Source organism: Chiloscyllium plagiosum, unplaced genomic scaffold, assembly GCF_037043375.1.
Source record: "Chiloscyllium plagiosum isolate Xiang-an unplaced genomic scaffold, Cpla_swu_hap1 HiC_scaffold_17, whole genome shotgun sequence".
In the NCBI taxonomy this organism is placed as follows: domain Eukaryota; kingdom Metazoa; phylum Chordata; class Chondrichthyes; order Orectolobiformes; family Hemiscylliidae; genus Chiloscyllium; species Chiloscyllium plagiosum.
This window is the reverse complement of record NW_028270155.1, coordinates 56,098,855-56,109,406: the sequence shown is the minus strand read 5'-3', so window position 1 is coordinate 56,109,406 and position 10,552 is coordinate 56,098,855. Positions and strand designations below refer to the sequence as shown.

Genomic DNA, 10,552 nt, shown 5'->3' with positions numbered 1-10,552 from the left:
TCTGATTTTCAGATTTTTCTCAGGTTTGGGAGCTCTTAAGATGCAAAAGGAAGATTTGGGACTTGTCTCCTTACTCTAGTGTAGGTCGTGGCGCTGCCTTCGAGCAGAGAATTCATGAAGATAATTCCATTATCCTCATTCTGCTTTTCATTAGTTGCTCAACACCTTGACCCAAAATAATGGCGCTGTCGCAAGTTCATTGGCATGCTATCTGTCTGGTGTTGCACAACATTTACATTTCAATGACCGCCAGGCAATTTACCCAACCTTTTCCCACGTTTTTGAGAGAAACATGACTTTTTAAAATAGGTTTTGATTGTTTGCAATGTTTCGATTATATTTGAATGGGATACGGTGGCAAAACGAAAATAAATGAGAAAAGATCCACGCTCAAAACAAAAAAAATTTCAACATATTCACCAATCAGGCCAGTGGAGGTTGGTGGTGATATGCCAATAAGCGCAAGCGGGGGCGTGGTCACTAAGCTATATTAAAAGTGGGCGGACTCTATGATGCAAATCGCATTAATCAGAGTGGAGTCTTGCTCTGACGTCAGTAGCTGAGCAGCATTGGAAAACACACATGCGTAGTATCATGACAACCCGGCTCTGGTCGTCTGTGACGTCACGTAGTGGGCGGATCCGGCACGCCTGCACAATACCGTCAGCCTAGGAGGTTGAACGGCGCGCGGGGTCAGTACTGTGTTGCTGGAGCTCGCGGACAGCGGTTTCCTCATGGCGGCGGTTGCAGCGAGTTGAGGCTCAGTCACCTCAGACGGATCCCTTGGTGCCTGTCGGGCCCGTCGCCATTTGACCGAAATGAGGGCGGTGCCTTGACCAGGCAATGAGCCTGAGGCAGCGCTACGATCACTGTGACTCACCTCCTGCTGATGGTAACGATTGGAATTGGAAGTGCTCTGCTCGGTATTTGGGTGGTTGGGATTGTTCGGCATCTGGGTGTAGTCAAGGCCCTGCCGTTGCCGCGGTGATGGAAACGCGTGAACGGCCGACTTGGCCCCAAGCAAATCTTTTTGCCGCAGCCCTCTGTCCTGTGTCCCGGCGATCGGGACTGCGAGCCTAGGGCTGGACTTCTGGGCCGGGAACTGCGGTAGTGTGGGGCACATGGAGTCCGGGGCTTATGTTCATGATCACTTCACTGATAACAACACCTTTATAAAGGTAGCACTCGGGCTGTGGAGTTGGAGAATGAAGAATAACTTCAACCGATACCGGCGGCTGCATTATCATTGTATCTTTATTTAAGGAGATAGGAGTTTTCACTTCACTCGCTAACACGTTCAGTGGATTTCTCTTGAATGGTCTGGTAACACTGTTAGTGTGACTAGCAAGAACTTTTAACATTAATGTGTTTGGGAAAGAATTACAAACTCGATCAGTCTCGTTTGTGCGAACTGTAGGAAGAGTGGCTTTGTACTATTTCACAGGAATATTTTTATTGGTCTGTGTCGTGTTATTTTAAAAAAACATCGATCATGGGTTCTCAGTACAGCTAGCCATTGTAGACAGGTAGCTGTCTAAATTTATCCTCTAGTGTGTATATATATATAGGCTAATTGAGAGTTGTCTCTGGGTTGTGGAACATTGTAGATGCGCTGTTATAAATGTTATGTCGGATACAAAATGAACTGCTTGTGCGAGCGACAGCTTGCAATTCAGTGACATTTTTATCTTATGGTGTTGAATTGCATAAATCGGTGAATTTAGGTAATGCTGGATGTGAAAGTCAAGTGTTGTTAGACTGTAATATTATTTTCTTACGTGTCAATGGCTAATGAAATAATTTAGTTTTCCATTCTCTCAAATCCCATCACTAATTTGTTTGTGTTCCTATTATCAAGAGTTCCTATTATCTATTTATTGCACTAAATATGGTGCAATGAAGCATTGATAATGTGCTGAGTTAATTCATCTTAGCCATGTTGCTACTTCTGGTTTCAGTCTCCTTGGATTTTTTTTGGAGGGGGTGGGGGAACACTCAGCCACAATTCCTGCTCCTCGTTTTTGCTGTCTGCTGAAGATTGCTTTGAATATATGGTGAGATTGAGATCAGTTGTTTTGTGATGCTCAGTGGTTAAGTATTCTAGGCTATTCCAGATGAAGAATGACTGACCACTTTTGAAAACAGCTGGAATTTGCTCTGGTTCTTTTTTGTTACCAATCTAAGTCTCTTCCTTCAGGGAAGTGAGATACAAAGCTGAATTGAGAAAAAAAAGTTCAGTAAGAGATCCATTTAAGAAAGAAACACCCCAATAAGGTTTTCTGACGTAGGTTCAACTGTTTAAAAATCCATTTTTGTTTAATTATAAGATTTTGATGTTAGTGAGTAGAAGTTGGATATATTATTAACCTTTCTATGGTAAAAGGAATTAAACAGGATAAACCACTTTGTGCATGAGGTTGTTAGAATTCTGTGCATAAAACCCTTGTAAGCTGTTTCAATGTGCAAATTTTGAAGGAGATTTTTAAAAGTGATTTGGTCTTTAGAATGGGGGCAGTGATGAAATCTTTAAATGCCTGTTCCTTTGCTCAGTGTTGGTATTGAAGTTTATTTTGGATGTAGGTTTGCTCGCTGAGCTGGAAGGTTCATTTTCAGATGTTTTGTCACCACACTAGGTAACATCTTCAGTGAGCCTCCAGACAAAGCACTGCTGATGATTCCTGCTTTCTGTTTATATGTTTGGGTTTCTTTGGGATGGTGATGTCATTTCCTGTTCTTTCTCGAGGGGTGGTAAATTGGGTCCAAGTCAATGTGTTTGTTGATAGAGTTTCTGTTGGAATGCCATGCTTCTAGGAATTTTCGTGTGTGTCTCTGCTTGGCTTGTCCTAGGGTGGATGTGTTGTCCCAGTTGAAGTGGTGTCCTTCCTCATTTGTATGTAAGGATACTAGTGAGAGTGGGTCATGTGTTTTTGTGGATAGTTGATGTTCATCACTTCGACTGGGACAACACATCCAACTTAGGACAAGCCAAACAGAGACATGCACGAGAATTCCTAGAAGCATGGCATTCCAACCAGAACTCTGTCAACAAATACATTGACGTTGATCCCATTTACTGCCCCCGAGAAAAAGAACAGGGAATGGCATCGCTGCAGGAAATGACATCATTACAGGAAATGACATCAACGACTCAAGGAGATCTAAACACATAAGTAGAAAGCGGGCCACACCACCAGTGCTTTATCTGGAGGCTCATTGATGATGTTACCTAGTATGGTCAGAAAATGTCTGGAAACGAACCTTCCAGCTCAGTGAGCAAACCTACATCCATATTATATACTTGCTTTTCATTCCTGATCATGTCCAGTTCCAGAAATCAGTTGATAAAATGTAGATACAAACTTTAAATAATCACACACACTAGAGAAAATGTACTGGGAAAAATAACATGACTAAATGTTGACAAGTCCCTGGGCCTAATGCCCTGTGTAGTAGGGTCTAAAAATGTGACTGCAGAGTTTCCGAAATTCCTCGTGTTTTAAAATTATCTCAGTGGATTTAAAAAAATCAGTAAAGTATTCATTTTCAAGAAAGGAGGGGGACAAATAGCAGCAAACTAAAGGTCAGTTAGCTTAACATCTGTCAATGGGAAATTACTGGAATCTGCTATTAAGGAGGTAGCACCATAACGTTTAGAATAATTAAGTGGAACCGCCATTCTTTTATTCAAGAAAAATCCTATTTAACAAATGTATGAAAATAGTATTAATGATATATAAGGTAGAGTGGTTAAAGGAGAGCCACTAGATATAATCTATTGGTTTTGCAAAGGCATTTGATGGTTACTACAAGAGAATTAGAAAGTTGGTACAGTGCAGAAGGAGGCCATCAAGCTCATTGTATGTATTGGCTTTCTGAGCATTTCAATCTGGTTCTAAACACTGCTTTCGTAACCCTCCAAATTGTTTCTATTTAAATAATCATCCATAATAATAATGCCATCTTGAATAACTCATTTGAATCTGCTTCAACCATACCTTGAGGCAGTGCATTCAAATTGTGAGAGATTTTCACACCTCCCATTTCCTGCTTTTGCAAAACATTTTAAAACTGTACCCTCTGATTCTGACTGTTTACAAGTCAGAAAACTTTCTTCCTATCAGCTCTGTCCAGCCCCCTTCATGATTTTGAAAACTATCAAATCTCCTTAGTTTTCTCTCCAAGGAAAACAGTTCAAAATTCTCCAATCTTTCCTTGTAACTGAAGTGTCTCAATCACAGAATCATTCTCACACCTATTCTGTGCTTTCTCCAATGTATTCACATCCTTCCCATAGTGTGATGCCCAGAACTCTACACAGTATTCCAACTGAGGTCTGTCCAGTGTCTTGTGTATGTTCATCACATCTTTGCTGCTATTGTGCATTATGTCCTCAGTTAAGAAGCCTAGAATATTTTATGCTATAGTAACAGCTCTCTATCTGTCCTGCTACCTTTAATAACTTGCACACATATACATGCAGGTTTCTCTGCACCTGCGTACCCTATATTTTATACAGTATCTTCTTGTAATTTGCACCGCCTTGCATTACTTAATACTTCTGTGCATTAACCATTCAAATACCCACTCCATCAATGTGTCAGCATCATTTTGAAGTGCTACCGTGCACTTGTCACAGTTTTGTCATCTGCAAACTTTAGAAATTGTGCCCTGCACACCAAGATCTAGATCATTTACCAGCATCTTTTGGTAGCAGAACCTATGGTATCAGAGTGATATATTAGGGTGGATAGGAGATTGGCTAACCAACATATTACAGTCAAAATAAATGAGACATCTTCTAGCTGGGAAACCATTAGTTGGGTAACACAGGCATCAGTGTTGGGACTGCACCTGTTTGCAATTAATATTAATGACTCTGATGTAAAGATAAATGGAAAGGCAAGTTGTGAAGTACATACAAAGGTTTCTGCAAAGACATATCAATACTACAAATGTGTGGGCAAACATTGGTGTAAAATGTGGGGAAAATGTGCAGTTGTCCACTTTGGTAAAGGGAGTAGCAAAGCAAAATAGACTGCAAAATGCTGCTGTAGAGAGGTTTCTGGTTGCACTCAGCTATGTAATATTAGTCTGCTGGTAATGCAAGTAATTAGGAAGGCAATTTGAATGTTGGCTGTTATTGCAAAGTTGGTATTTTTGTTAATTAAGGCTGTGAATATATGGAATAGGTTGCAGGTTAGTGATGATATTGAGTGGTGAAATAGTTCTGAGCCATTAAGTAGCTAACTCCTGTCCTGTATTGCACCAGTTTTGTTTGTTGACTAGTATTAACTCTTGGCCCCACAACACTTTTTTTCTCATCCTAGTTTTCAAAAACCTACATGTTTTGCACAGCCTACTTCTCTAACTTCCCTATATTCAACAACTCTTCAAAGTTTGTGCACCCTTCTAATTCTATGTACCCTATTTTAGTTACTCCACTACTGGTGGCTGTGTCTTTAGCTGCCTGAGCCCTAGTCTGTAAAATTCACTCCTTATGCCAGTTACCTATTTCTTCTCCTTTAAGACATTCCTCAAAATCCACCTTTGACCGAGCTTTGATCTGTCTCCATTATTCAATTGTTCAATTTTGTTTGATAATGTTCCTATGATGCACCTTGGAACATTTTTAAAGTTGTGTGCTGTAAGTATCAGTAGTGATGAAACAAAACTTTCAAATTTAACTTGTCTTGGATTTACAGATATCTTTGGTTGAAGATCAAATTGTTCCAGCTTTTATAATCCACAATTGAATAGATCTGCAGAATCTCATTCACTTGCTAAGAAATCTAATTTTCAATTGTGTAGATTCTTGTGTTGTTGTATTTGAAATGTATTCTCCATAAAAAAACTGCACAAGTGGCTGTGTTCATATTTTCTTTATTTGAAGTAGGAACATGGCAAGTGTTTTGACTTGCTATAGCATTAGCATTATTGTATATTATTAAGGCACATTCCTGCAGGAAAATTTCTTGAGCTTTGTGTACACCCGTCTTGCTCACTGTTCAGGTTTCTAAGGAAATTATGACACCTCCTCTGATGTTAGCAACTCCAACATCAGTTTCTAACTAAAATTCAAGAGGTTAGCCATTATTCCATAAAATTGTAAAAATGATCTGTAGTCTCAAGATCAGCTATAGATAAGCAGATGAATTAAAATCTGATAGCACTTATAATAAAGGAGTAGTTCAAATTGAAGGATATAGGAAAGATAACAGTGACTATCCAGAAAATTTAATGAACAATAAAAGATTAATTTTATCCTCTCTATCTCTGAAACATCACTGAACTTTAAGACAGTTGTGCCGTTTGTCCAGCAACTTGATAGATTAACATTGGCAAGATGAAAACCAACCTATTTTACTTCAAGAATTTCTCTGACTGTTTCTAGAAGGCCTATAACAAGAGGCTGCTAAATAAGATAAGAGCCCATGCTGTTATGTGCAAGGTACCAGCATGGATGGAGGATTGGCTGACTGGCAGAAGGTAGAGTAGGGGTGAAGAGTCTTTTTCAAGATGGCAGCTGGCAACTAGTCGAATTCTGCAAGGTCAGTATTGGAACTACAGCTACTCACATACTTTAACGATTTTGATGAAGGAACTGAAAGTGTGGTTGCTAAGTTTGCAGATGACACCTTCACAGTACTAAAAGGCCTGGATAGAGTGGACGTGGAAGGGATGCCTGCACTAGGAGGAGACACTAGGACCAGATGGCACAGTCTCAGTGAAGATACGACGCTTTAGAATTGAGATGAAGAATTTCTTAGCCAGAGGGTGCTGAATCTGTGGAACTCAAGTCATTGAGTGTATTCAAGACAAAGATAGATAGGTTCTTGCTTAGTAAGGGGATCAGAGGTTACATGGAGAAGGCAAGAAAATGAGGTTGAGAAACATATTCACCATGATCGAATGGCAGAGCAGACTTGTTGGGCTGTTTGGCTTAATTATGCTCCAGTACTTTCTGATCTTATGGACTTAGTTTCCTGATACCACCCTTTCTCTTATTCAATCTGATGTGGAACTCCATCTTTTCAACCTTTTTTTTTTCATCCTGTTCTTTCATGGGCTGGGCATCACTTGTTGGACCGGCATTTATTGCCCTGGAGAAGGTGAGTGAATTGCTGGTGTCCATCTTGGCATAGGTTGATCCACTCTGTCTTTAGAGTGGGAGTTCTAGGATTTTGACCAGGTTGCAGTGACAGCAATGTATTTCTAAGTAAGCGTGATGAGTGGCTTGAGGGGAATTTGCAGCTGGTAATGTTCTCATGTGTTTTTCCCTCTGTTCCTCTCTAGATAGTAATTGTCACGCATTTGGAAGTTGCTGTTGCTGTTTAGCATGAAAGGCAATACTAATATAGTTCTTTGTGCTTGTATATTTATCCTGAGGTTATCGTGTTTCACATGTAGACTAGATCAGCCAAAGTGCCAGGTTATTTTCAAACGTTGATATATTGTTTTATTTACATCAGTAAGACTACTTTGTGGTCTCTGATTTGCTATATCTGAATTCAGTAATAATGCTTTCCCTGATTTGATTTGAACACACCAGTCACTTGTGGAATATTGGAATCACTTGTAGCTTTTACTCTGACCTAGACCATACCCCATAGCCTACTCTTCAGGATAGCTACAGGTAGTTCTATAATGCCGTACTTGTGTTCCAGCGAAATGTCTCTTAATAGAAAATCACTTAATAGAAATAATGACGCCTATGGGAAAAGTAGGGTTGGGGGAGACCAGCAACAAATACAACTCACAATTGGTCAGAAATCACTTAAAAGCCTAAAACAAAGTATAGCACAGCCTGAATGAAGGTATAAATCATATTTATCAATGAAACAAAAGTCAATTTAACACAGTGCTTTTAAAAAAATTATTGTTAATGCAGGGTCATCATGGTGCGTAAGATAGACTCCCTTATTCCTGTTAAGTGAACTATATCACATATTTTGTCCTTATGCTCAAAGCGCTTTATAATATCTAGCTTCTCTTCAGTGTTAGAGCCTTTCTTTTTTGTTCACCACTTGCAATTGTATCACCAGGACACGTCTTACTAACATTCTTGTCACTATACCCCTCCACCTTTTCAAAAAAAGGGATAATCTGGGAATAGTGTACCTTTCACAAGAAGCTGCTCAATGTATTTCTCTCAGCTGCTCTATTGGCAGCTAAAACACACACAACATCAGGTTATAGTCCAACAGGTTTAATTGGAAGCACTAGCTTTCAGAGCGCTGCTCCTTCATCAGGTGGTTGGCAGCTGACATCATGGCATTACAGAACAGCATGAAGACTGGAGCTGACATCGGCATATGCGCAGAAAAGTGTGGAGACTTCAGCGCATGCACAGAATGAAGCGTGCAAAACGATCATAGCTGGAATCGTGCTATTGCAAACAGAAAGGTCAGCATTCATGAAAATATCATTCCTTATTTCCTCAGCAACGTTAGTCCGCATTGCGGCAGCGCAATTTGCTTATATCAGAGAACTATCTGCATCTGCTTCAATCCACATGACAGCATTCACTCCACTCATATCTTCACCACTGAAATCTGCATTGTGATTTTTATTCACATTTAGGCTAAGGTATACCCCGCCTGCTGTGATTTTGAGTTGACTCAAACACTGTCATTATGTACCCTGCCCTGCACTGCACTAAATCTTCCTTGCATAACTCTTCTTTCACTTGCACATTTATTCTCCAAAGTAATGATTTTAATTAGGGATGTAAAACAGAATCATTAAATCCCTACAGTGTGGAACCAGGCTATTCAGCCCATCAAATCCACACCAATCCTCACGATTTGGAGACTCCGGTGTTGAACTGGGGTGTACAAAGTTAAAAAATCACACAACACCAGGTTATAGTCCAACAGGTTTATTTGGAAGCACTAGCTTTCGGAGAACTGATCCTTCATCAAGTGGTTGTGGAGAATAAGTTTGTAAGACACAGAATTTATAGCAAAAATTTACAGTGTGATGTAACTGAAATTATATATTGAAAAATACCTTGATTGTTTAAAGTTAAAAATCACACAACATCCGGTTATAGTCCAACAGGTTTAATTGGAAGCACACTAGCTTTTGGAGTGATGCTCCTTCATCAGGTGATTGTGGAGGGCTTGATCGTAACACAAAATTTATAGCAAAAATTTGCAGTGTGATGTAACTGAAATTATACATTGAAGAATTGATTGTCTGTTAAGCGTTTCATCTGTTAGAATACAGTGATAGTTTCACTTCTTTCATGTGTAAATCACAAAACCCTTTTTTTAAAAAAAGAGTTGCATTCTCGGGTTAGCTGTTAACAATGGTGATAGCTGGACAATATGTTGAAGGTGTTAGCCTTCAACCCTTCACCTTCAACATATTGTCTAGCTATCACTATTGTTAACAGCTAACCCGAGAATGCAACTTTTAAAAAAAGGGTTTTGTGATTTACACATGAAAGAAGTGAAACTATCACTGTATTCTAACAGATGAAAGGCTTAACAGACAATCAATTCTTCAATGTATAATTTCAGTTACATCACACTGCAAATTTTTGCTATAAATTCTGTGTTACGATCGAGCCCTCCACAATCACCTGATGAAGGAGCGTCGCTCCGAAAGCTAGTGTGCTTCCAATTAAATCTGTTGGACTATAACCTGGTGTTGTGTGATTTCTAACTTTGTATACCCCAGTCCAACACCGGCATCTCCGAATCTTGATTGTTTAAGTCTCTCATCTTTTAGAATGACCATGTTGATTTCAGTTCTTTCACTTGTAAATCACAAAAACTTTTTAAAATGTTACATTCTCAAGTGAACTTTAACAATTGGTGTCATGTCAGCCCAGATGTGATATTGATGGTGTTAACTCCTGTTAAGCTGTCTGTGCCACAATTGTCAGACTGATTCTAATCTAAAAAACAGATTTACAGAATCTTATGTGAATTCATGCAGTTTTTGAGCAAAGTACAATGTAATTCTGCAAGTACACACATGTGTGCGTGTGTGCGTGGTGTGTGTTGCAATGGGGTCACCTGTAGTGTGACATGAACCCAAGGTCCCAGCCGAGGCCATCCCCATGGGTACCGAACTGGCTATCCATTTCTGCTCTTCCACTTTTCGTTGTTGCCTGTCACGTAGTCCGCCTTGGAGAGTGTGTGTGTGTGTCTCTCTCTCTCTCTCTCTCTCTCTCTCTCTCTCTCTCTCTCTCTCTCTCTCTCTCTCTCCTCTCTCTCTCTCTCTCTCTCTCTCTCTCTCTCTCTCTCTCTCTCTCTCTCTCTCCTCTCTCTCTCTCTCTCTATATCTCTCTCTCTCTCTCTCTATCTCTATCTCTCTCTCTCTCTCTCTCTCTCTCTCCCTCCCTCTCTCTCTCTCCCTCCCTCTCTCTCTCTCTCTCTCTCTCTCTCTCTCTCTCTCTCCCTCTCTCTCTCTCTCCCTCCCTCCCTCCTCTCTCTCTCTCTCTCTCTCCTCCCTCTCTCTCTCTCCTCCCTCTCTCTCTCTCTCTCTCTCTCTCTCTCTCTCCCTCCCTCTCTCTCTCTCTCTCTCTCTCTCTCCCTCCCTC

General features: G+C 40.2%; 1 protein-coding gene across 2 annotated transcripts in view; it reads left to right on the top strand.

Annotated features, from left to right (window-relative positions):
* Positions 1–684: 684 nt before the first annotated feature.
* LOC122558460 (glucose-fructose oxidoreductase domain-containing protein 2-like) overlaps positions 685–10,552 on the top strand; it is a 52,248-nt gene continuing 42,380 nt past the window's right edge. For both annotated transcript variants that reach the window (XM_043707070.2, XM_043707069.2), the window contains exon 1: positions 685–892. The gene's annotated coding sequence lies outside the window, so the exon portion shown is untranslated. The remainder of the gene's footprint in view (positions 893–10,552) is intronic.